We start from the raw sequence: 26,281 nt of genomic DNA on the forward strand, positions 1-26,281 counted from the left end.
TTTCTTCTGTTACCCTTGGGAAAATAAAAACTTGGGGGAAAAAAATCATTTTTGTGAAAAAAATATGATTTTTTATTTTTATGGCTCTACATTATAAACTTCTGTGACGCACTTGGGGGGTCAAACTGCTCACTACACATCTGGATAAGTTCCTTAGTGGTCTAATTTCCAAAATGGTGTCACTTGTGGGGGGGTTTCCACTGTTTAGGCACATTAGCGCCTCTCCAAACGCGACATGGCATCCTATCTCAATTCCAGACAATTTTGCATTGAAAAGTCAAATGGCGCTCCTTCCCTTCCGAGCTCTGCCATGCACCCAAACAGTGATTTACCCCAACATATGGGGTATCAGCGCACTCAGTACAAATCATACAACAACTTTTGAGGTCCAATTTCTACTGTTATGGTGGGTAAAATAAAACAAATTGGATCTGAAATAAATTTTTTGTGAAAAAAAAGTTAAATGTTCGTTTTTTTAAACATTTCAAAAATTCCTGTGAAGCACCTGAAGGGTTAATAAACTTCTTGAATGTGGTTTTGAGTACCTTGAGGGGTGTAGTTTTTGGAATGGTGTCACTTTTGGGTATTTTCTATCATATAGACCCCTCAAAGTGACTTCAAATGTGATGTGGTCCCTAAAAAAAAATGGTGTTGTAAAAATGAGAAATCACTGGTCAACAATTAACCCTTATAACTCCTAGGAAAAAAAAATGTTGGTTCCAAATTTGTGCTGATGTAAAGTAGACATGTGGGAAATGTTACTTATTAAGTATTTTGTGTGACATATCTCTGTGATTTAAGGGCATGAAAATTAAAAATTGGAAAATTGCAAAATTTTCAAAATTGGAAAATTGCGAAATTGTCAAAATTTTTGCCAAATTTCTGTTTTGTTCACAAATAAACGCAAGTAATGTCAAGGAAATTTTACAACCATCATGAAGTACAATATGTCACGAGAAAACAATGTCAGAATCACCGGGATCCATCCAAGCGTTCTCATAAAGGGACAGTGGTCAGAATTGTAAAAATTGGCCCGGCTATTACCATGCAAACCACCCTTGGAGGTTAAGGGGTTAAGCAATATTTCACCTCAAATAAAGAATCAGCTGTGAACCCGTGCTGTTCTGACTGTATACTCTTTTGTTTCCTCCCCTGCCCAGGAGATGTCGTATGATGAGACCATGTCCCTGCACGGTGGGACACAGACATTACACAGTACACAGCAGGGGCACATGTATAAGATTATCTCAGCATAGGAACATTTCTTATAGCACACCCAATTGTGGAACTTATTATTCCAAGATTCAGCTATAGGATTCGTAATGAATAGGTGTCTTATTGACACCTCTCCTGTCATGATGCAGTCCGGGTTTTAGTTCTGTCTGCCCTTTTCCTGGGCTGATCATGTCACGGGTTAACTTTGCTATGCCTCATTCTGGGTTCAGGTTTGCTATTTAGCTCCGTTGCATCCTGCAGGCGGTGTCAGTTATAGCTTCTACCTACAGCGTGAGTAGCTGACTCTGGTTATATCCTGATCTCTCCTGCTGCGATCCCTGACTGTTCCCGTGTCTGTTTATTCCTCTTCCCCCATTCTGACTCAGTGTTTGGACTCTCTGGTACCTGACTTGGCTTTTGTCTCTGACCTGACTCTGTCTTTTGATCCTGGTACTTCTGCTTACATCTGGTATTGACTCTCTGGTGCGTCTCTGACTCTGAGTTGATTTGCTCCTTTGTACTTCGTTACTCTCCTGGCTTTTACGTGGCTTGTTTGACTACCCTGTTGCTACCTAGTGGTGGCCTCGCTGCAGCGCTGCAGGTCTGCTCTGGCAAGTGTTGCAGTCTTCCCTCCACTCTACTGCCATCTAGTGGAGCGTGCATCTACCTGCATAGCTGCGGCGTGACATCTCCAATACTAAGCCGGCTTGATGTCACCTTACAATACAAAGGTGACATCAACCCCACAACTATTACCCCACTTGCCACCACTACAGGGCAAGTGGGAAGAGGGAGGCTAAGTGCCAGAATTGGCGCATCTTAGAGATGCGCCATTTCTGGGGTGGCTGGGGGCAGATGTTTTTAGCCAGGGGGGGGTAATAACCGTGGTCCCTTCCTAGGCTATTAATATCTGCCCTCAGTCGCTGGCTTTCCCTTTTCTGGTTTGAGTTGGATGGGAGCCCATGCTAGTTTTTGCCCCAAAATAATCTTTTATTAATTACATACATGTCCCCTAATTTGCACACACACTATACTAATTGTATTGATCGCTGATATCTATATCTATCTATATATCTATATCTATATATATATCTATATATATAATTGTCTAAGGGTTTTTCTGTCTGTCCTGGAAATCCCGCGTCTCTGATTGGTCGAGGCCACCGACGGGCACAGTATCGACGTAGATGTCATAATGGTTGCCATGGCGATGATGATGTCATAAAGGTTGCCTCGACCAATCAGCGACGGGCACAGTCTGCTGCGAATTCTGGATTCATCATTGTCCATATACTACGGGGGCATGCATATTCTAGAATACCCGATGCGTTAGAATTGACGGGCACAGTCTCTGATTGGTCGAGGCCGGTTGGCCTGTGCGTGTCGCTGATTGGTCGAGGCCGCCAGGCCTCGACCAATCAGCAACGGGCACAGTCTGCCGCGAATTCTGGAATCATCATTGTCCTCCACTGCTGTCAAGTGCCGCCATTGTGTTGTCTAAGGGTCTAATTGTCTGTCTGTCTCGGATATCAGCCAATCAGCGATATTAGTGCGGGATTTAAACACCACTGACAGCGCAACATACATACATACATACATATTCTGTCTGTCTGTCGTGGAAATCCAGGGTCGCTGATTGGTCGTGGCCAATCAGCGACTGGCACAGTCAGGCTGCGAATTGGCCCCTCCAGTCACTGCCCCCTCCATACTCCCTTCCAGTCAGCAGCCACATAGGGTTTTAGCAGTCCGTTAAATGGACTGCGTTACACCGCGGCATAATACGGTGTAATGAACTCCGTTAACGCTGCCATTAACCCTGTGTGATCAACTTTTTACTATTGATGCTGCATATGCAGCATCAATAGTAAAAATATATATTGTTAAAAATAATTTAAAAAAAAAACATATTATATTCTCACCTTACGGTGTTCGCGGCAGCCTGTCCCGCTCCTCGCGATGCTCCGGTCCCAAGAATGCATTGCGGCAATGACCGGAGATGACGTTGCGGTCTCGCAAAACCGCTACATCATCACGTGTTATTGCCGCACAGCATCACTGGGAACGGAGCGTCGGGAGGAGCATCGCTAAAAGCCTGGGCTGGATCTGGGGGCCGACGGCAGGTGAGTATATAACTATTTTTTTTTTTTTTTTAACAGGGATATGGTGCCCACATTGCTATATACTATGTGGGCTGTGCTATATACTACATGGCTGTGCAATATACTACATGGCTGTGCTATATACTACGTGGCTGTGTTATATACTACGTGGGCCGTGCTATATACACCGTGGGCTGTGCTATATACTATGTGGGCTGTGTTATATACTGCATGGGCTGTGTTATATACTGCGTGGGCTGTGCTATGTACTATGTGCCTGTGCAACATACTACGTGGCTGTGCAATATACTACATGGCTGTGCAATATACTACGTGGAAACCTTCATAAACAAACTACATACATATTCTAGAATACCCGATGCGTTAGAATCGAGCCACCATCTAGTATATTTATATATATATATATATATATATATATATATATATATATATATATATATATATACCTATTCTGCATCTATTTACTGTATGTAAACCATGTCTTCTATCCTGTCGGCTCCCGGCCAATCTTCAGCCTTTCTCTATATGAAATATTGAAATATAGACATGTGTGTGTCACTGACATATATATATATATATGTATATACAGTATATATACAGTATATATATATATATATATATATATATATTCTATGTGTATATATGTATTCCTTCTATTCTATTCTAACATGTCAGTGTGATTTTTACAGTAGCCGCATATGAATTGCCAGCTTTTCAAAGGCCACCGATGCATAAAAATTGGACAGCACTCGCATGGTGCGAGTGCTGTGCGATTTTTTTCTCGCACCCATTGACTTGCATTGGTGAGTCTCGGCACGTATAATATGGCCGAGAAAAAAAAAGGATGATGGGAGCTGCCCCATAGATGAATACTGGTCTGAGTGCTATGCGATATTTTCTCGCATAGCACTCGTCCGTATTCCTCGCTAGTGTGACTCTGGCCTAAGAATTAGGTTGCCCTCTAATTTACAAGAGGCATCTGTTGCCAGCATACCTTGGTAGGAATAATTTGTACTTAATACTTAAAGGCTAGTTTCACACTAGCGTTAACTGCAATACGTCGCAAATGCGTCGTTTTGCCGAAAATACGCATCCAGCAAAAGTTCTTGCTGGATACGTTTTTTCGTCATAGACTAACATTAGCGACGCATTTGCGACGCATTGCAAAACGTTGCGTCCGTTTTGCGACGCTTCGGCGTGTGGTAGCGGACCGTCGGGAGAAAAAAACGTTACATGTAACGTTTTTTGCTCCCGACGGTCCGCTTTTTCCGACCGCGCATGCGCGGCCGGAACTCCGCCCCCACCTTCCCGCACTTCCCCGCACATCACAATGGGGCAGCGGATGCGTGGGAAAAATGCATCCGCTGCCCCCGTTGTGCGGCGGAGACCACGCTAGCGTCGGAAATGGCGGCCCGACGCACAGCGACGGGTTGTTCCCGACGCTAGTGTGAAAGTAGCCTTATTTCCAAAAATTTAAATGGTATGCAGCAATCTCATAGATTGTAAGCTTGCGAGCAGGGCCTTCATTCCTCTTGGTATCTGTTTTGATCTGTGTTTATTGGTATGCTGTAATGTCTATTGTCTGTAAAAGTCCCTTCTAAAATGTAAAGTGCTGCGGAATATGTTGGTGCTATAGAAATAAAATTAATATTATTATTAATTTCAGCCATCTTGAAGAAATCAAAATTCAAAAATGCACGCTAACCCTGGGAACAGAGAATTACAACGATAATGCCTCCACCAACTTTATAGTGAGGCTGTGCAACATTTAGCACAGTAAGGGTATGTTTCCACGTTCAGTATTAGGCAGCACTTTGGTTGCAGCACATGTCCTCTCCACCCAAAGCACTGCTGGCTTTTGAACGCAGGTGATTCCACATGTGTTCATTGAACCGTGCGGAATCACCGTGCCCAATGCATTGGACGGTGATATTTATCCGCAAGATAAATTGACATGCCGCGGTCTGGAAAGACGTGCCGCATGTCCGTTTACGCAGGGAAGCCGGAGGTGGCCCAGCACGCATAGTTTAGATGGGATTTCTTCAATTCCCATCCATTATGCTGTAACATCTGGCCGCTGCAGGTTGGATGCTGCAGATGTCAAACCGCAGCGTTTCCTGAACCTGGAAACATATCCTAACAACTAGAATCTGTAGGCAGAAGGAAGTTTTATGTTTTTTAAATTAATACATTGACAAGTCTTAAGTTTTTGGACAAAATCCTACATAGTCCTCACTCCATACTATGTGATATTGACATTCCAGATAAGCAGAATGATGAAAAGTTGTGGAGTGTTGATGTACTTGGTCATTTACATTTTGAACCCCCCACCTACCCTATTGACCAGGAAGGTTACACCCCTGCCTGTGAGAAGCAGCCTGACACCATCAGTACTGTAACATTCACTGCCCGGCTCTAGCTGTCTGCACACTGTATAGGGCTTACTGAGACAGTCATGAAGACCACATCACTGATACCACCTTCTCTTCTTGGTGCATTCAGCATCTTCTGTGCTGTGATTTGTGATGATCCATCACCAGGTAAGGCATAAAATAACATTGTGCAGCTCATTTTATCTTCACAATTGAAAGTTCAATCAGCACTTTATTTTACCATATGTTGTGACATGATTTAAGTGCAGCAGTATAATTGTCTTACTACTTATCTATATGCGTTATATAGCAAAAATGCATATACAGCATTAGTCCACAAGGAAAAGCTACACAATTGCCCAAAGCAATACATTATGTATGAGTTGAGGGTTTTTTTATACTATTTCTCAGAAACTTGTAAACTGATTGTTTGCCGCTAGTGACTACAACTTTGTTCTTTGGGGAGCGTTAGCTTATATTTGTTTATGAAGATTCCCCCCACGCATACACATTAGATGAAAATCAGCTGAACTTACCAATTCTGACAGGACCAGAAGACCATTTCAATGTGTGGACCTCCCAATTCTCCCCCGACAGATAGTGTTGGGTTGTGAAGGATCGGTCCATTGGAATTTCAATGGCCGGTCCTTTTGTTTTTGGGAGAGATAAGCTGAAGCTAGGTTTCTGGAAGTGATTTTCTTCTCTTCCCCATGGAAAAAACATGAACTCTCAAAAGAGATCATTCAACACCTATAGTATGTGCATTGCCAGCTATAAGATTGAAAAGCTAAAAGATATAGTTTGTTACTGCTGTTGTTTAGTGGGTATGTTCTTAAAAGGTTTTCCGCAAATTTATAACCTATCCATATGATAGACAATAGATGTCTAAACAATGGGGGGGTCCCACTACAGAAATCCCACCTGTCCCAGATAGCTGATTAATGTTTTTGATTAAAATAAAAATATTTATAGCTATGGTTAGGCTGAGTTTACACTAGATGTTTTTGCTGCTTTTTTATGCTTTTTAGGCTAATTTTCAGCAGTGTTTTACAGTACCAGCTATGTCTATGACATTTCAGAAATCTCATGCACATGGCTTGTTTTTGTTATCAACAGTATTTTGTGCTTTGCATTTTTTTTGGACATAGAGCATGTCACTTTCAGTGTCTTTCAGCATTTTTCACCCATTGACTTGAATGGGAGGTGAAAAAACGCTGAAAACACGCACAAAAAACACAGGTATCATGTTTTGCTGCATTTTTTTGTGCCAAAACCTGATTTGACGGAATACAACTTTTTTTTCCAACAGTAAACTTTTAGGCCATGTTCACACGGTGCGGTTTTTGCTGCGGATCCGCAGCGGAATTGCAGCTGAGGATCCGCATCCTTTTTCCATGCAGGTTACAGTACAATGTAACCCAATGGAAAACAAAACCCGCTGTGCCGACGATCCTTTTTTCCCCTGGAAAATCCGCACAGATTTTCTGCGGAAAAAAAGAAGGACCATGTCAATTCTTGCTGCGGATTCCGCTCCTGTTTTCAACATGCACCAATAGGAAAGTGCTGTTGAAAACCCGCAGAGGAATCCGCAGAAGAAACAGTCGGAAAATCAGCAGTGCAGTTTTGCACTGCGGATTTTCCAAAACAGGACCTGAAAAAAAAAGGATCAAAAAAAGGATCGTGTGAACATGGCCTTATCAACATGCACATGAAACAAATCTAGCATTCCACAACCTGTGCAAAAATGCAAGAAAAAACAAGGAAAGCATGCTTTTTCTCTACAGCTTCTTTCCTGCCAAGAGATCAGGTTTTGCTGCAGAAAAAAAACTCCTAGTGTGAACTTACCCTAGACAACAATACTTGTTGCCTGTGAACATTATCGTGATTTTTTAACCCTGCTATTCTCCTGGTTACCACTATACACTTGTTATCTTCCGGTCATTTTTGACCAGACCTAATAAAGTCTTGATTTTTAGCTAATTTAAGTGTTTTTATTGAATATTTTTTGCAGTATTATATTGTATGTGAACCTGGTTGTTTATAAAAAAAAATGAAAAATGGAAAGAAAAACTTACTTTTTATTTTTTTTTGTCAAAACATTGACAAAAAATGGCTTTATTGGAATATTTATGCATATTGCACATTTGCACATACAAAAATAATGATTCATCCAACTGTAAACTATAACTAATAACAATAAATGTATGTGTAAATCTGCATGGACCAAAAGGACCTAAATAAATTGATAAATAGTAGTAGATGTAATATATAGTCCAAAATGAGATTATAGCTCCTTTATTTTACTCATAAAATGGCTGGAGATCACTATAAAAGGCTATCGGTCATTTTTGACTGAAGAGTACAAGTGTATAAAAAATTGTGGAGCAAAAAGTAAACATAAAAAAATATATATAAAAATACGCATAGTAAGAACCCCTCAAATGAGGAAAAGTCAATCAACCACAAGTTTCAGAACCGCATCTTGAATTTTTAAAAAAATATTAAAGTTCAAAATCGGTCGTTTTTGACCGAAGACAACAGCAGGGTTAAGTGAACTCAAAGTTACCTGCGTCAGAAAAAAGTTATGGATGACAATCGCGAAATTCCAACCATGTCATTGCTATTACCATTGGTTGTGATATTTTTATGTTCTTTGCTGGTCATCATCATGCCCCTCATTTTCAATATCTTTTTTTGGGGGAAAGCTGGATATTAAAAGTACAAACAGTACATCCACTTTGATTGCAACAAAAAAAACGATGTAACAAAAAAGATCTAATTTACCGAAATAACACTCTTGATGAAATATCAGATTGGATAAACACAATAACAATGTCTTAACATGTCATGTGACTTACTTGCATAATTAATTATGTTTCTTGATCGTGTGACCAGCAAATCACAAGATTTGTGCACCTGTAGGAGATGCTTAAAGGGAACCTGTCACCTGAATTTGGCGGGACCAGTTTTGACAGGTTCCCTTTAAATAGATGGTTGGTGACTAGTGATGAGTGAATATACTCGTTACTCAAGATTTCCCGAGCATGCTCGGGGGTCATCCGAGTATTTTTTAGTGCTCAGAGTTTTCGTTTTTCTTGCCGCAGCTGATTGATTTACATCTGTTAGCCAGCATAAGTACATGTGAGGATTCCCTATCAACCAGGCAACCCCCACATGTACTTATGCTGGCTATCAGATGTAAATCATTCAGTTCACGAAAACTCTGAGCACTAAAAATACTCTGAGGACCCCTGAGCATGCTCTGGAAATCTCGAGTAACGAGTATATTTGCTCATCACTATTGGTGACGTGTCCCTTTAAATACTGTGCAATGCATAATGTAGTGGACGCTGATATCAATGCAGTTCCCGACTCATGGATGGTTGAAAGAATGCAGGTGTACACTCATGATGGTTCAGAAATGCAGCAGCTCCTCACACAAAGATACAAGTCTTGTAGATGTCTTTGGCGCTGCACTCCCCTTCACATTAAGGCATCAGCCTTCATACTCCTCCAATGGTGCTAATTGCCATCCCTCTTGGGCAGCTAATCTTCACTTATCTAGTGGATAATTTCTTCAAAGTCAAGAATAGGTTACAGCTTCCCCTAACTCCCTAAATCCTGGGTGATACACCATATTGGTAAATGCTACTCACCCCCACTTGCTAGATTGCTGTATGGAACAGTTTCTCCTCCTTTGCTTGTCTCCACCTCCTGTGCATGCCTCATCTTCACTGTCTTCACTGAAAACAGGTGCGCTTATGCTTTCTGTACATTACAGAGGCATGGCATCACAGGACAATGATGCCCTACGCCGCCCTAGCAATGTTACCATTTTACCGGCAAAGACAAAATGAAAACATTCACTTCTCACAGCTGCACCTCACACATCTAAACCACTACTGAATCAGACATTAATTGCACTGAGGCGACATCTATCATATAACCATTAGCTGTGACGTCATTAATTACTTTCATCTCTGTGAGATCTCACACAAATTTGTCATGTGTCGGAGAGCTGTCACAAACAGATAACATATTACTGAGGCAAATCTAACAAAAAAAGGGGATATCACTACCGAGCAACAGCACATTGCCGGTGGTACGCAATAATAATGGTTAGAAAATAAGATGATCTTTTGTTATTTGACAATGTGACTTCTAAAGTCCATTAGCAGCAAACCTTCCTCCACCTCTTTGTACTTTCCCTCGCTTCTCTGGGAATGTGGTTTACAAAGCTTTTACCCATAAAACATCAAAGTCACTTAGCAACGTTTTCCCAACTTACAGTATTTGCAAATTGTGGATCACTGAGCAAAGGCTGAGCAAACAAAGCTCTCTGATCCACAGTGCTAAAATCAGCAGAAGCTTCAGTTGTGACGTTACCTTTAGTTACTTAATTGAAGGGGTTGTCCAGTAAAAAAAAACCAAGTTATCACCTATCGGCAGGTTAAGTACTAACTTACTGATTAGTGGCTGTCCCACTGTTGGGGCCAGCACCTATCTGCAGATCAGGGAACTTTAATGCCAGTATGAAGACGATGCAGCGTGGGACACCCGACTACCAGGCCATTCTTCCTCTATGATGCTCAAGGCAACACCATGGGAAGTAAATGGAGCCCAGGTGGAACATGCACACTGACACACCATTGAAACAGATAGAAGTTCCTTCTTGTGGCAATTAGTATAGGTCTCAGACCAGGGAAGGTCCCATAAATATATATTCAGTGCATGTTTTTTTTGTTTTTTTTTTAACATGGCAGCCTTTACTTGAATCATGCAACTGGGTTTGGTTGTTCCAGACCCAAGTTAAGGTTTATGTTCCTGCACTGGTGTGCCAAGCGGCCAATCCCTGATTGTAGGCTGGCTGCCTCATTGGTATTATTGCACCTGTGTAGTTTCCATCTTAACTTGGGTCCACTGCACCTTGATAATGCATTTGTTTGGAGGCCGCGACAGGTAAGCACCTTTACCTGTGTACTGTTTTTTTTTTCTAGAAGTTAGTGGAGGTTTTTCCTCTTATCGTGTTTTTTGAAGTATACAAGTCACAGTGTCTTGCACCCACTGTGAAATTTGGTGGAGGATCGGTGATGATCTGGGGATGCTTCAGCAAGGCTGGAATTGGGCAGTTTGTTCTTTGCGAAGGACGTATGAATCAAACCGCATACAAGGTTATCCTGGAAAAACAGTTGAATCCTTCTGCTCAGGCAATGTTCCCCAATACTGAGGACTGTTTTTTTCAGCAGGACAATGCGCCATGCCACACAGCTAGGTCAATCAAGGTGTGGATGAAGGACCAACACATCAAATCCCTGTCATGGCCAGCCCAATCTCCAGACCTGAACCCCATTGAAAACCTCTGGAATGTAATCAAGAGGAAGATGGAAAGTCACAAGCCATCAAAGAAGAACTGCTTAAATTGTTGTACCAGGAGTGGCATAAGGTCACCCAAAAGCAGTGTGAGAGACTGGTGGAAAGCATGCCAAGAGGCACGAAAGTTGTGATTAAAAATCTTGGTTATTCCACAATATATTGATTTCTGAACTCTTCCTGAGTTAAAACATTAGTATTGTTGTTTCTAAATGATTACGAACTTGATGCATTTTTTTGTTATTTTGACTATTTCTTATTTTCAGAAAATAAGTACAAAATTTATTGCTTGAAACATCGGAGACATGCTGTCAGTAGTTTAAAGAATAAAAGAACAATTTACATTTTAGTCAAAAATATACCTATAAAGAGAAAAATCAGACAAACTGAAAAACTTGCAGTGGTCTCTTAATTTTTGCCAGAGCTGTATGTGTGTCTTATATGTCCTTTTGTCTAATATTGCTTTATTTCCTTTAAGGCATTACACCTAAACTGAACATGAGTGATTTCTTCGACAACAGTATGTATTATGTGCAAGGTATTGTATGACTATATATAAAGGTGAAAACTTGTAAAGAAAACAGAATCCTTTTACAGATGTAAACCATCTTAATAAATGTAAGCAATGCATCAGTCTAAGATATGGTCACATTTTCAGAATAAAAAGTGTCAATGGCTCCATCTACTTTCAAAATGTGAAGGTAATGTCCAACAACACTGACAATAAAGATGTACAATTACCACTTGACAATTATTTCTCTTAAACAATTATTCCTTTTGATTTCTTAAGCCAATTTGTGAAGTTAAATAACTTCTGATCAGTAAATCAGGTACTCTATTTCACGATTTTCTGTCATTTAAAAGCCTGTTTATACCGACAGACTGTGTTTCAGATGCACACTGAATGATCTGTAATATATCATTCAGAGCACATAGGCTGCCATTGTTCTCAGCAGCGCATGTCCTATTTACAAAGGACGATGCGCTGCCGAGAACGATAGTCTTTTAGGGAAACCAAAAGATAATTTTATTCAACGACCAAGTGCGTTGCTCTTTCGTCAGGTGATAAGCAGTCTGTTTGGCCTGCACAATTAGCATGAATGAGTATTCCTACGAATGCTCAATCATGATAATCACAGAAGAAAAATAAGTTTTAAGAATAAAAACAATGATTAAGGGCGCTGCAAGAAGAACTTCCCAATAAACCTATTGCAGCAAATCCTGGACACAACTACCACAAATTGTCCAATAATAAGCCCAAAAAAGGGCTCCAATCAGCAATATATATGTGTATTTGCGCTAAAGGTTTATATGACTCCAAACATACAAAAGATTGACTCAAGGGGTGTTTACCCGTCCAGGCCGGTGGCAGGCACCCCTTTGTCCTGTAGATAATTCCCGGCGCCTTACTGGTAGCACACGCTTCCGCATACACTTGCCGGCGAGGTGCAGTGAAGCTGCAAGACCTCGCGTGACGTCACAAACACGTGATGCTTCACGTGTTCGGCTTACAAATCTTTACAGAGCGCACCTTGGACCACAATTCATCCAACGCGTTTCGGGGTCATCAGACTCCTTCCTCAGGGATGGTCCGGTGCATGACAGAAGGTGCTTATATACTGTTACTAATAGAAGCGCTGTGCTTATTGGTTAAAGGCAAAAAGTTCAATCTCACTGTTAAGACCATTTGGGATTAGCGTGTTCAATTCAAATATCCATCTGCTCTCCTCTCTTGACATTTGATGGATAAAATTTCCTTTCCGCCAGTTCTTCTTTACTATTTTAATCCCAGTAACAATAATATTTTTTATTGACCCCCCATGGTATCTCTCAAAATGTTGTGATAAAGGGTGACCTACAAATTTCTTATTGATATTCCGTAGGTGTTCACTAATACGTACACTCCCCATTTCCGTAGCTTCGGAATCATCGTGGACATAAAACTATTTTCACGGGAACATATATACATTTTTTGGACATCTGGATTTAGCGATTTGCAAGGACCTGTGGATGGATTGCAGCATTTTATGAGGACTACAGGACTTATTTTTAGGAAGGTAATGACATGTATCTTATTTTTGGGTTAATCTTTGAGTCAATCTTTTGTATGTTTGGAGTCATATAAAGTTTTAAGAATAGACTGTCTTAAAATTAACCACAAAAATAGGTTAATATCTTCAATCCATTAAAAATATGATAGTGCACACCTACGACCACACCGCATCTCATCTCTACCACTATAGCATGGTGTGACTTTGCAACACTTTGGTCTGATAAATGTCAAGTGGGCTAAAACATTTGCTTCATGTTATTTTCATTGTGCTGTCATCTCTAATTAAAACCAATGTCTAAAAACTCACCAATAGTGATGAGTGAGTATACTCGTTGCTTGGGTTTCCCAGAGCATGCTCGGGCGGTCTCCGAGTATTTTGTAGTGCTCGGACATTTAGTTTTCGTCGCCTCAGCTGCATGATTTACGGCTGCTAGCCAGGCTGAATACATGTGAGGAATGCCTATTTGTTAGTGAATTCCCAGCCTGATCAAAGAACTGAGGCGAGCTTCCAGGACTGCTGAGCGGAGATGGAAAAGATCCCACTCCAACGAGCACTTTATCACATTCAAACAGTCCCTCACTACTTTCAAGACCACACTCGCCACAGCTAAACAAACCTACTTCTCATCTCTCATATCCTCCCTGTCTCACAACCCTAAACAGTTATTCAACACCTTCAATTCTCTCCTCCGATCCCCAGCACCTCCTCCCTCCCCACTCATCTCAGCTGAAGACTTTGCCTCATTTTTCAAGCAGAAGATTGATAACATCAGAGACAGTTTTGGTCAACAACCCCCAGAGCCCTTCCTCCCAACTTCCCAGCCCTCCACCTCCAAAACCATCTTCTCCATCATTACAGAAGATCAACTCTCCACTCTACTCTCAGGATCGCATCTCACCACCTGTGCACTTGACCCGATCCCATCCCACTTCATCCCAAACCTCGCCACGGTCTTCATCCCAACCCTAACCCATCTTTTCAACCTATCAGTAACAACTGGTGTTTTCCCCTCAAGCTTTAAACATGCCTCAATCACACCTATCCTCAAAAAGCCATCTCTTGCCCCATCCTCTGTATCTAGCTATCGCCCTATATCACTTCTGCCCTATGCCTCAAAACTACTGGAACAACACGTCCATCTTGAACTGTCTTCCTATCTCTCTTCCTGCTCCCTCTTCGACCACTTACAATCTGGCTTCCGGTCACACCACTCCACTGAAACTGCCCTAACTAAGGTCACCAATGACCTATTAACCGCCAAGAGCAAGCGACACTAGTCTGTCTTCCTCCTCCTGGACCTCTCCTCTGCCTTTGACGCAGTGAACCCTTCCCTATTACTACAGACCCTCTCATCCCTTGGCATCACAGACTTGGCCTTATCCTGGATCTCGTCATACCAAACAGACCGGACATTCAGCATCTCCCACTCACACACCACCTCCTCACCTCGCCCCCTATCTGTCGGAGTCCCACAAGGTTCAGTCCTAGGGCCCCTGCTCTTCTCCATTTACACCTTTGGCCTGGGACAGCTCATAGAATCTCACGGCTTTCAGTATCATCTCTATGCTGATGACACACAGATCTACATCTCTGCACCAGATATCACCTCCCTACTAACCAGAATCCCTCAATGTCTGTTCATCCTTCTTCACTAGATTTCTAAAACTTAATATGGACAAAACAGAATTCACCATCTTTCCCCCATCTCACGCGACCCCCCCAATGGACCTATCCATTACAGTAAATGGCTGCCCACTTTCCCCAGTCCCACAAGCTCGCTGCCTCGGGGTAATCCTTGACACTGATCTCTCCTTCAAAAAGCATATGCAAGCCCTTTCCATTTCCTGCCGTCTTCAACTCAAAAATATTTCACGGATCTGTACATTCCTAAACCAGGAATCTGCAAAAACCCTAGTCCATGCCCTCATCATCCCCCGCCTTGACTACTCCTTGACTACTGCAACCTCCTGCTCTATGGCCTCCTCTCGAACACTCGAACAATCCAATCTATTCTAAACTCAGCTGCCCGACTAATCCACCTGTCCCCGCTATTCCCCGGCCTCTCCCTTCTGTCAATCCCTTCACTGGCTCCCCATTGCCCAGAGACTCCAGTACAAAACCCTAACCATGACATACAAAGCCATCCACAACCTGTCTCCTCCATACATCTGTGACCTCGTCTCCTGGCAACCTCCGATCCTCACAAGATCTCCTTCTCTACTGCCCTCTTATCTCCTCTTCCCACAATCGCATACAAGATTTCTCTCGTGCATCACCCCTACTCTGGAACTCTCTACCACAACATATCAGACTCTCGCCTACCATCGAAACCTTCAAAAAGAACCTGAAGACCCACCTCTTCCGACAAGCCTACAATCTGCAGTAACCGCCAATCGACCAAACCGCTGCACAAACAGCTCTACCCTCACCTATTGTATCCTCACCCATAGATTGTGAGCCCTCGCAGGCAGGGGGCTCTCTCCTCCTGTACCAGTTGTGACTTGTATTGTTTAAGATAATTGTACTTGTTTTTATTATGTATACCCCTCCTCACATGTAAAGCGCCATGGAATAAATGGCTCTATAATAAATAATAATAATGTATTCAGGCTGTCCAGCAGCCGTAAATCATGCAGCTGAGGCAATGAAAACTAAATCTCCGAGCATGCCAAAATGCTCGGAGATCACCCGAGCATGCTCGGGGAGACCAGAACAACATTGCTATTCGCTCATCACTACTCACCAGGAATGTGGAGAGATATTTAAGATGTGTTTTAAAAGCGAGAGGGGAATAAGCTGTTGCTAGACCTCTATGAAGGTGGCTTGAGAACTAAAGGATTGGGCATTGAAATTCAACATGCCCAATCATTCACCTGTAGGAGGAGAGTCAGACACATTAGTTTGGTATTCATCCTCTGTGTTTCGGCATTCTGAGATATTATTCTAACCAGCTGTTCTCAATCAGTCTTTATCATGAACAAGGGATCTATCTTGACATTCTCTCTCTTTTTTTTTAAACAGGTAATTTTTCAGACGAAAACAATAACAGCTCCATATTTGTATTACCTTATGGTCAAAGTTTAGGAGGTAATGACCAAACATACCAAGAGTTTTGGTCACAAAATTTATAAACTTAATTTTTGTAATAAAAGTTTAGTATTAAAATGTTAATTGAAAAAAACACATTTGTATAGTTGTACCTAGTTCAAATTTAAGTAAGATTAAATGTGGAAAATAGTAATATTGGAAAGGGTCAGTTCGACATACTGTAAGAACAAGTCAGTGGGAGAGGAGTCAAGTAATCTAGTTGGATTTCGCACCCAAAGAATAATTGTACGACTCAGACACATCGAAATTTGAAATAAAGCTTTCATATATTTATATATATATATATATATATATATATACTGTACAGACAAAAAGTTTGGACACACCGTCTCATTTAAAGATTTTTCTGTATTTTCATGACTATGAAGATTGTAAATTCACACTGAAGGCATCAAAACTATGAATTAACACATGTGGAATTATATACTTAACAAAAAAGTGTGAAACAACTGAAATTATGTCTTCTATTCTAGGTTCTTCAAAGGAGCCACCTTTTGCTTTGATAACTGCTTTGCAAACTCTTGGCATTCTCTTGATGAGCTTCAAGAGGTAGTCACCGGAAATGGTCTTCCAACAATCTTGAAGGATTTCCCAGAGATGCTTAGCACTTGTTGGCCCTTTTGCCTTCACTCTGCGGTCCAGCTCACCCCAAACCATCTCGATTGGGTTCAGGTCTGGTGACTGTGGAGGCCAGGTTATCTGGCGTAGCACCCCATCACTCTCCTTCTTGGTCAAATAGCCCTTACACAGCCTGGAGCTTTGTTTGGGGTCATTGTTCTGTTGAAAAATAAATGATGGTCCAACTAAACACAAACCGGATGGAATAGCATGCTGCTGCAAGATGCTGTGGTAGCCATGCTGGTTCAGTATGCCTTCAATTTTGAATAAATCCCCAACAGTGTCACCAGCAAAGCACCCCCACACCATCACACCTCCTCCTCCATACTTCACGGTGGGAACCAGGTATGTAGAGTCCATCCGTTCACCTTTTCTGCATCGCACAAAGAGACGGTGGTTGGAACCAAAGATCTCAAATTTGGACTCATCAGAGCAAAGCACAGATTTCCACTGATCTATTGTCCATTCCTTGTGTTCTTTAGCCCAAAAAAGTCTCTCCTGCTTGTTGCCTGTCCTTAGCAGTGGTTTCCTAGCAGCTATTTTACCATGAAGGCCTACTGCACAAAGTCTCCTCTTAACAGTTGTTGTAAAGATGTGTCTGCTGCTAGAACTCTGTTTGGCATTGACCTGGTCTCTAATCGGAGCTGTTGTTAACCTGCGATTTCTGAGGCTGATGACTCGGATAAACTTATCCTCAGAAGCAGAGGTGACTCTTGGTCTTCCTTTCCTGGGGCGATCCTCATGTGAGCCAGTTTCTTTGTAGCGCTTGATGGTTTTTGCCACTGCACTTGGGAACACTTTCAAAGTTTTCCCAATTTTTCGGACTGACTGACCTTTGTTTCTTAAAGTAATGATGGCCACTCGTTTTTCTTTACTTAGCTGCTTTTTTCTTGCCATAATACAAATTCTAACAGTCTGTTAAGTAGGAATATCAGCTGTGTATCCACCAGACTTCTGCACAACATAACTGATGGTCCCAACCCCATTTATAAGGCAAGAAATCCCACTTATTAAACCTGAGAGGGCACACCTGTGAAGTGAAAACCATTTCCAGTGACTACCTCTTGAAGCTCATCAAGAGAAAGCCAAGAGTGTGCAAAGCTGTCATCAAAGCAAAAGGTGGCTACTTTGAAGCACCTAGAATATACGACATATTTTCAGATGCTTCACACTTTTTTGTTAAGTACCGTATATACTCGAGTATAAGCCGAGATTTTCAGCCCCAAAAAATGGGCTGAAAGTGCCCCTCTCGGCTTATACTCGAGTCATGGAAGACAGGGGGTCGGCGGGTGAGGGGGAGCGAAGCCTGTCAAATACCGACATGCTCCCGGCGCTCCTGACGTGGTCCCTGCATGTCCCACATCTCTGGGAGCGGCAGCTTCTTCCTGTATTGAGCGGTCACCGGTACCGCTCATTAAAGTAATGAATATGGACTCCACTCCCATAGGGGTGGGGCCGCATATTCATTACTGTAATGAGCGGTACCAGTGACCGCTCAATACAGGAAGAAGCTGCCGCTTCCGGAGATGTGGGACATGCAGGGACCGCGCCAGGAGCAGGTGAGTATGTCATATTCACCTTCCTTCGTTCCACCGCCGCCTCGTCTTCCGCGTCTTCTGCAGTGACTGTTCAGGTCAGAGGGCGCGATGATGTATTAGTGTGCGCCCTGCCCTCTGCCTGAACAGTCAGTGCAGAGAGACGGGACGCTGAGGAGCAGCGACGAGAGGTGAGTATGTCATTTTTTTTTTTAATGCAGCAGCAGCAGCATTACATGTGGCACAATGCTATATGGAGCGTCTATGGGGCCATAAAGAACTGCATGGAGCATTATATGGGGCATCTATGGGCCATAAAGAACTGCATGGAGCATTATATGGAGCATCTATGGGGCCATAAAGAACTGCATGAAGCATTATATGGGGCATCTAAGGGGCCATAAAGAACTGCATGGAGCATTATATGGGGCCATAATGAACTGCATGGAGCATTATATGGAGCATTACATGGGGCCATAAAGAACTGCATGGAGCATTATATGGAGCATCTATGGGGCCATAAAGAACTGCATGGAGCATTATATGGGGCACCTATGGGGCCATAAAGAACTGCATGGAGCATTATATGGGGCATATTTGTATATGGAGCATCTTATGGGGCCATAATGAACTGTATGGAGCATTATATGGGGCTCCTGATTCAATATGGATATTCAAAAACACTTCACTTACTGATGTCTCAATTAATTTTACTTTTATTGGTATCTATTTTTATTTTTGAAATTTACCGGTAGCTGCTGCATTTTCCACCCTAGGCTTATACTCGAGTCAATAAGTTTTCCCAGTTTTTTGTTGCAAAATTAGGGGGGTCGGCTTATAGTCGAGTATATATGGTATATAATTCCACATGTGTTAATTCATAGCTTTGACGCCTTCAGTGTGAATTTACAATTTTCATAGTCATGAAAATACAGAAAAATCTTTAAATGAGAAGGTGTGTCCAAACTTTTGGTCTGTACTGTATATAATGCAATGTTATGTAAACTAATTGGCAAAAACTAGAAACAGAGGACATCATCAAACATGATAATTCATGTGTTCAACCCGCAGCATGCCAAAATACAAACAGTACAAAAAGGAGAGCAAAAGAGACATGCATATCAGCAGGGATCAACATGTAAAGTCACAAAATTTTATTAATGTTCCAATCAAAGATAAAAGATATATAGATATATATAAATATACTGCTGTGCCAACACTCCAAGAATAGTAGACAAGAATCCACAAAAAAACATATGGCAAAAACTAGAAACAGAGGGCACCATCAAACATGATAATTCATGCTGATATGCATGTCTCTTTTGCTCTCCTTTTTTTACTGTTTGTATTTTGGCATGCTGCGGGTTGAACACATGAATTATCATGTTTGATGGTGCCCTCTGTTTCTAGTTTTTGCCATATGGTTTTTTGTGGATTCTTGTCTACTATTCTTGGAGTGTTGGCACATAAGTATATTTATATATATATCTATATATCTTTGATTGGAACATTAATAAAATGTTGTGACTTTACATGTTGATCCCTGCTGATATCCACGTTATGTAAACTAATTGTTCACCTTCATTCAAAGTTTTAATCAGTGGATAACTATTGGAATAGAGCACAACATTTCAGATTATCCTGATAATTATTTTTATTATTTATATAGCACCATTAATTCCATGGTTCTGTACATGAGACGGGGCTACATCAAAATACAGATATCACTTACAGTAAACAAACTAACAATGATAGACTGGTACAGAGGGAAGAGCGCCCTGCCCTTGCGGGCTTACATAATAAGCCAATATTCATCTGAACACTGAGGAAACTAATAGGATAAACATGAATAAAATTGTATAAAAAACTGAACAAAGGCTCCCTGATTGAAAACATTTAAAATCAATTTTATGTTGTGACATGTAATCTTAATATAAATACTGTAATGCCATAGATAAAGATGAGTTAATAAACCCGTAGGGTCTTGTTCCAGGGGACAGGTCAGATTTTTGTGGCCACCAGATGGGAGCTCTATGAATTAACTGCTGGAATCCGTCACCTTTTCTGATTTATAGGGGCAATGTTATCATGGCGGCCTGACAAAGACATGACATCCTGTGGACCTATTAGTCAGAACAGGTCCCAGGAATTTTATGACACTTAGGCCTCTTTCACACTTGTACGGGCCCGTCGCTAAGCGTCGGCGCAACGTACCGAAGCATGTTGTGAAAATTCGGCACAACGTGGTCAGCGGATGCAGTTTTTCAGCTCATCCGCTGCCCATTGTAAAGTCCCGGGGAGGAGGGGGTGGAGTTCTGGCCGCGCATGCGCGGTAGGAAATGGCGGACCCGACGTACGAAAAACGTTCCCTTGAACGTTTCTTCGTGACGATGGTCCGCCAAAACACGACGCATCCAGTGCACGACGGACGCGACGTGTGGCCATACTTTGCGATCTGTCGGCAATACAAGTCTATGGGAAAAAAACACATCCTGCGGGCACATTTGCAGGATGCGTTTTTTTCCCAAAACGACAGATTGCAACGGAGGCCAAACGATGCTAGTGTGAAAGAGGCCTTAATCTTCCCCAGGTTTAGCCAAGCATGATTCAGTTAACATTTATCTAATCTATTTCGCCACCCTAGAAAATCAGGAACAAGTATATAAATGCAGAGCATTGACAATAATATTGTGTTGCTTTCAAAGAAGAAAGAGAGACTTCATTGCATTGGGGTCTAGAGTACATTAGTGCGCAATTGTAAATTAAGAAGTCAAAAGACCAGTGCAGCCTGTTTTTTTAGTGATTATGCATGTTCATTGGCTGGGCGAGGTGTGCTACACTGCACAGGATTATTAAAGCTCTTTCTGGGGTGGTCTGAAGGCAAATCTTTTTTCTCCTAACTCACTATCTATTTAGTCCCATGATCTAAGCTATTTTCTAATATACTTTCCTTTAAAATTCCTACTATTCCCTAACCACACTATCGAACTGCTTTTGTGTTTTTTCCTACTTACTGTCTGATGACGATTCAATTGAGTATCCGAGTGCATGCTGGGGGGATACTCAAACAAAACATAAGGGGGCAGAGGCTGCAGTCACTGTCACAGCCCCTGCCACCTCCCTGAAATGAAGTGTCATCAGTGACGTTCCTTTCATGGGCTGGTCCCTGCTCTGTCCCAGAGAGTCTCCCTTGTGCAGTGTCTTCCCCATGCGCAGTTTTCCACAGCACCCTGTGTGATGAGCGCAGCGCCTGGTCTCTTGTCGTCGTAGATGAATAGTAATAAGCTGGCAGCAGACCGGTGTCACTACACTGTACTGGCATAAATTCTGTATTTGAAATAATAATTTTACTTCTGTTTCAGATTTTCAAAACCACCCTGTTGACTTCTCTTTTATTTACGTTAGTGCAAAGTACAATTTAACAGGTATGTAAAAAGCTTATTGTGTAAATGTGTATATGCTGCATAATATAGTATTCAATTTGTTCACATGAATAGTTTTTATGTTAGACAGGATTGTGAATGTTCTTACCACAATTAATTCAAAAGATCATCAACACCGTGTAAGCAAAACTATTTACTTTTTATATTAAATTCATAACAATTATGGATTGTGGTGAAATATGTGTGCATATATATATATATATATATATATATATATGTGTGTGTGTGTGAAGTGGACTATGTATAGATTTATTGTGTCACTGGCAATAATGTAACATCTGTCTTGAAAAGTTGCATGTCGCACCCAGGTGTTAATATGTATTTTCCTGGGACAAGTAGAATTCTGTCCCCAATCTCACCAGGGAGTCCTGCGAGAAGCCAAGAAGAAAGGTAACATTTGGCACCTCCTAGCTCTTGGAAGAGAGAAATGTTAATTACGGCCTGATAGTATCTCTGTAAGAACGTTTACACAAAGGATATCAAGAGAAAAATAATATATTCATTGGGGGGCGTGGCCGTGGTCCAATCAAAAAACAAGCAGTTATGATATTAACCTGAGGGGCTGGTCTAGAGACCTGACCTCCAGACCAAAGTTATAAAATAGACCTGTATTCAGAGAATCGTGTTCACATGTGAGGGCAGCCTGAGACGCTGATGTGTTCCACCAACTCCATTCACTCCCCCTCAGGGAGCAGAAAGGAGACTACCAGTTAGATGATTTCTGTAAGTTTTCTCCTGTTATTTTATACTGTTTTGCATAAGTTGTATGTCTTTTTATTATCATATTTTTATACCTTTAACAAGTAGAACCTTAAATGTTCTAATAGAATCCATAGCCTACGGTGAGTGAGCCTTATGAGTGCTAGACATTCTTAGTATTAATATTTCCGGGACTCATCGCCCGTGTATTCGGTGAGTGGTGGCAGCGTGTATGAGCGGGTGTGTGGCCTGCGTCGGTGTGTGATTTATGCTCCCATTACAGCATAGGACAGAGGTTGGATGCTGGACTGAGAGTGGGGAGATAGATTAACCCTTGCGGCACATGACGAATTAGTTACACCATGGAGAAGAGATCCGTTACAATGGGTGTAGTTAGAAAGCACGGAAATAAGTTTGCAGTTGACTTTTCTTTTTCTATCTACTGTCATTCTTCTGCAATGAAGCTTCTATCTTTCACAGTTTACAGGGTTGGTTGATTATGGTATACAGGAGGAGATGACATACAGCAGGTATATACTATTTACAGGGGAGATGACATACAGGTATATACTATATACAGGAGTTGACATACAGGTGTATACTATATATAAGGGAGATGACAAACATGTATATACTAAGGGGAAAATGAGAGGTGTGAGGTGAAAATGAGGGGTGTGAGGTGAAAATGAAAAGGTGTGAGTGCAAAATGAGAAGAGTGAGGGAAAATAGTGGAGTGATCGGAAAATGACAGATGTGAGGTCGAAATGACAAGTGTTAGGGGGGAATGAGAGGAGTGAGGGGGAAAATAAGAGAAGTGAGGGGGAAAATGAGAGGTGTGAGGGGGAAAATGAGAGGCGTGATGGGAAAATAAGAGAAGTGAGGTGCTATAACTAACCACAGATATTTACTATGCCCAAGCAATGCCGGGCTCTTCAGCTAGTATACATTAAAAGGCTTCCCTGTTTTTTAACAGCACTTTCCTACAATTCCCACCACGCATAGGTTTGCTAACCCGTCTCTAGCCCAAAGAAACGAAAACCATTTAAATCTCCATTGTGTTTTTTAAGAAAACGTTTAGTTTCACCTGAAGAACCAACAGTTTTGTATTTAATTACATCTCATATATGTTCTGCGATTCTCGATTGTAGTTTTACTTATAGTACAGCCAAGGTATTTAATATTGTCTGGTGTGCAAAAAATAATATAAATCATTTTATTTATTGTCTTAACTAATGAATGAATTAATATTAAATATAGAGCCATCATTGTCAGTTTATCTGCTTCTACAGTTGTCTGTCCTGATCAATGTCATCTTTGAACTCACAAATATTTGTGTTTTCTCTTGCAGATTCTTTTATTTTAAATGACATTACAAATGACACTACATTCTACCTGTCTAGCACATGGCTGACCAAGTTTGTACCATCGGTCTACACTCTAGTGTTCACTGTGGCTCTGCCTCTAAATCTAGTGGCGATTCTAATGTTTCTATTGAAGATAAAAGTCAAAACGCCAGCAGTAATATACATGCTGAACTTGGCGACCGCTGATGTGCTCTTTGTTACTGTGTTGCCCCTCTACATAATTTATAGATTCTCTGGGAACAACTGGCAAATTGGAGAAGCAATGTGCCGATTTGCCATTGCGGCATTTTACTGTAACATGTACTGCTCCATCCTCATCATGACAAGTATGAGTGTGGACAGGTACCTGGCTGTAGTGTTTCCAATACACTCTCGCTCCTGGCGCACAAAGAAACGGGTTTGGCTAGTATGTGTCTTCATCTGGCTTGTATCCATAGCTAGCACCGTTCCGCTTCTGTTGACCAAGCAAACTCTCTACATTCGGTCATTGAACATTACAACTTGCCATGACGTGCTGGAATTAAAAGACCAACAGAACTTCTATATGTACTACTTTACTGCCTTTTCTTCCATTCTCTTCTTCTTTCCACTATTCGTTACTATGTTCTGCTACATCGAAATTATTCGAACCCTGAGTAAAAGCACAATGAACATTGGAAATTCTACTAAAAGGACAAGAGCTATACTCTTAGCCATTATAGTCCTTTCTGTGTTCGTTATTTGCTTTGGTCCAACCAATATTATCTTTCTAATGCATTATCTTCACTTCATTGATGGACATTCTGAGTCACTGTATTTCTCATACATTCTTTGTGCTTGTATCAGCAGCATAAGCAGTTGTCTTGATCCTATAATGTATTACTTTGCCTCATCAAGGTGCCGGGAGTATGTATACAGTTTTTTATGTTGTAAGATGAGCAACAAACTGCAGACCAATCTTCTCCAGCCACCCAAAAAATCATGTACGGAAAGTTCTTTTATTAAAGAAGCTTAAAGTGAATCTGTCAGCAGGTTTTTGCTACCTCATCTGAGAGCAGTCTGGTTTAGGCAAAGAGAAGCTGATCCCAACTTTGTATTATTTAGATTACTGTGTGCAGTCGTTTTCACACAATCTGAGGTTTTAGATATAGCAATGAAGCAGAGCTGAGAAAGCTAACCCCGCCCACTCCACAGCTAACCCCGCCCACACCACAGCTAACCCTGCCCACACCAGGCTTTCTATGTACATAGTCTATTGACAGTGAGTTGCCTATCACAAGAAGCTGGACCAGGAGGCAGCTGCTGTGTCCAGCAATGATAAGCTACTGGTGCTAAAACAATCATTGTAAGTAAACAAAAACACTTGATAAGAGGCGTTGCTGAAATCTGTATTTTAACCCCTACAGCATGCTGCCTTCAGACTACATAGGAAAACAGCGCTGACAGCTTCCCTTTAATTCGGAACTAGAAGTATTTGCTACATGAATTTTGATGAGTATATAATTCTGAATGTGCAGTTAGAATGTTTCATTCAGTACCCAAATACTTCCCTTTTATGCATGGGTTTTCCTTACTTTGATAAGGTAGGAGTATATAGTGTATGTATTTGCCATAATATACATAGTTGTGTGACCACTACAATGTAAAAGAGATCTGTTACAGAATTTGTGACTGACATGCATTTAACTGAAAAGGACATAAAGGAGGAATATTGGGAGGAAAACCCTATCAGCTGCTCCTAGCCAATCAGCAACTTTAGGGGTATTCTCAGTAAAGCTGATTGGCTAGAAGCATCTGACAAATATTAAGCTCCACACAATGTTCCTCCTTTGTGTTCTCTTCAGATGGTTGTCTATCCAGTGTACAATTCTGTATGCTAAACATGTACCCAAGTAGTGTATAAGCGGGTGGTCTCGTCAAACTCAATCTGACAGGTGGCCCGCCCCCTATCAAAATGTATCAAAAGGGTGTAACCCCTCCTCCCCACCCTGTCAGCAGCTGCCTCTCCTTGTCTGGCTGTCAGCTTTTGATATAGTATGATATTGTTTGATACAGCAATTACTATCCTGGTATTTGTTTTAAATAGATTTTTTACATCTTGTTAATTGGATACATTAACACAAACAGTTGCTTTTGTGGCACATATGTGCAAAATTGTGTTTTGTTTTTTTATAACACACGATGGCCCGTTATATAATTATATCCTAGTTGTTTTGGGGCTTCTGTAAGATGTATTTTAGAGACAACTGGCCACTGCCCATTTAGAATGAAACAGCATATTTTTCAGCTTATAACGCAGTTTCTCATTTTCATGAGTTTTAAGAGGTCATGTTATGTGTGATAAGGGGCTACATGCTCGTGTGGTTAATAGATAAAATAGAGATATAATATGCCAATTCACCAA

The 26,281-nt window shown here is 41.4% G+C and overlaps 1 long non-coding RNA gene and 1 pseudogene across 1 annotated transcript; both read left to right on the plus strand.

Annotated features, from left to right (window-relative positions):
- The first annotated feature begins 5,753 nt into the window (after positions 1 to 5,753).
- Positions 5,754 to 21,768, plus strand: LOC143793747 (uncharacterized). Its single transcript, XR_013220235.1, has 4 exons — positions 5,754 to 5,875; positions 11,556 to 11,597; positions 16,153 to 16,218; positions 21,755 to 21,768. It is a non-coding gene; the product is annotated as an uncharacterized LOC143793747 (long non-coding RNA).
- A 1,984-nt stretch (positions 21,769 to 23,752) lies between these two features.
- On the plus strand, positions 23,753 to 25,137 carry LOC143793748 (proteinase-activated receptor 1 pseudogene; annotated as a pseudogene).
- The last annotated feature ends 1,144 nt before the right edge of the window (positions 25,138 to 26,281 follow it).

Source organism: Ranitomeya variabilis, chromosome 1, assembly GCF_051348905.1.
Source record: "Ranitomeya variabilis isolate aRanVar5 chromosome 1, aRanVar5.hap1, whole genome shotgun sequence".
Taxonomy (NCBI): Eukaryota; Metazoa; Chordata; class Amphibia; order Anura; family Dendrobatidae; genus Ranitomeya; species Ranitomeya variabilis.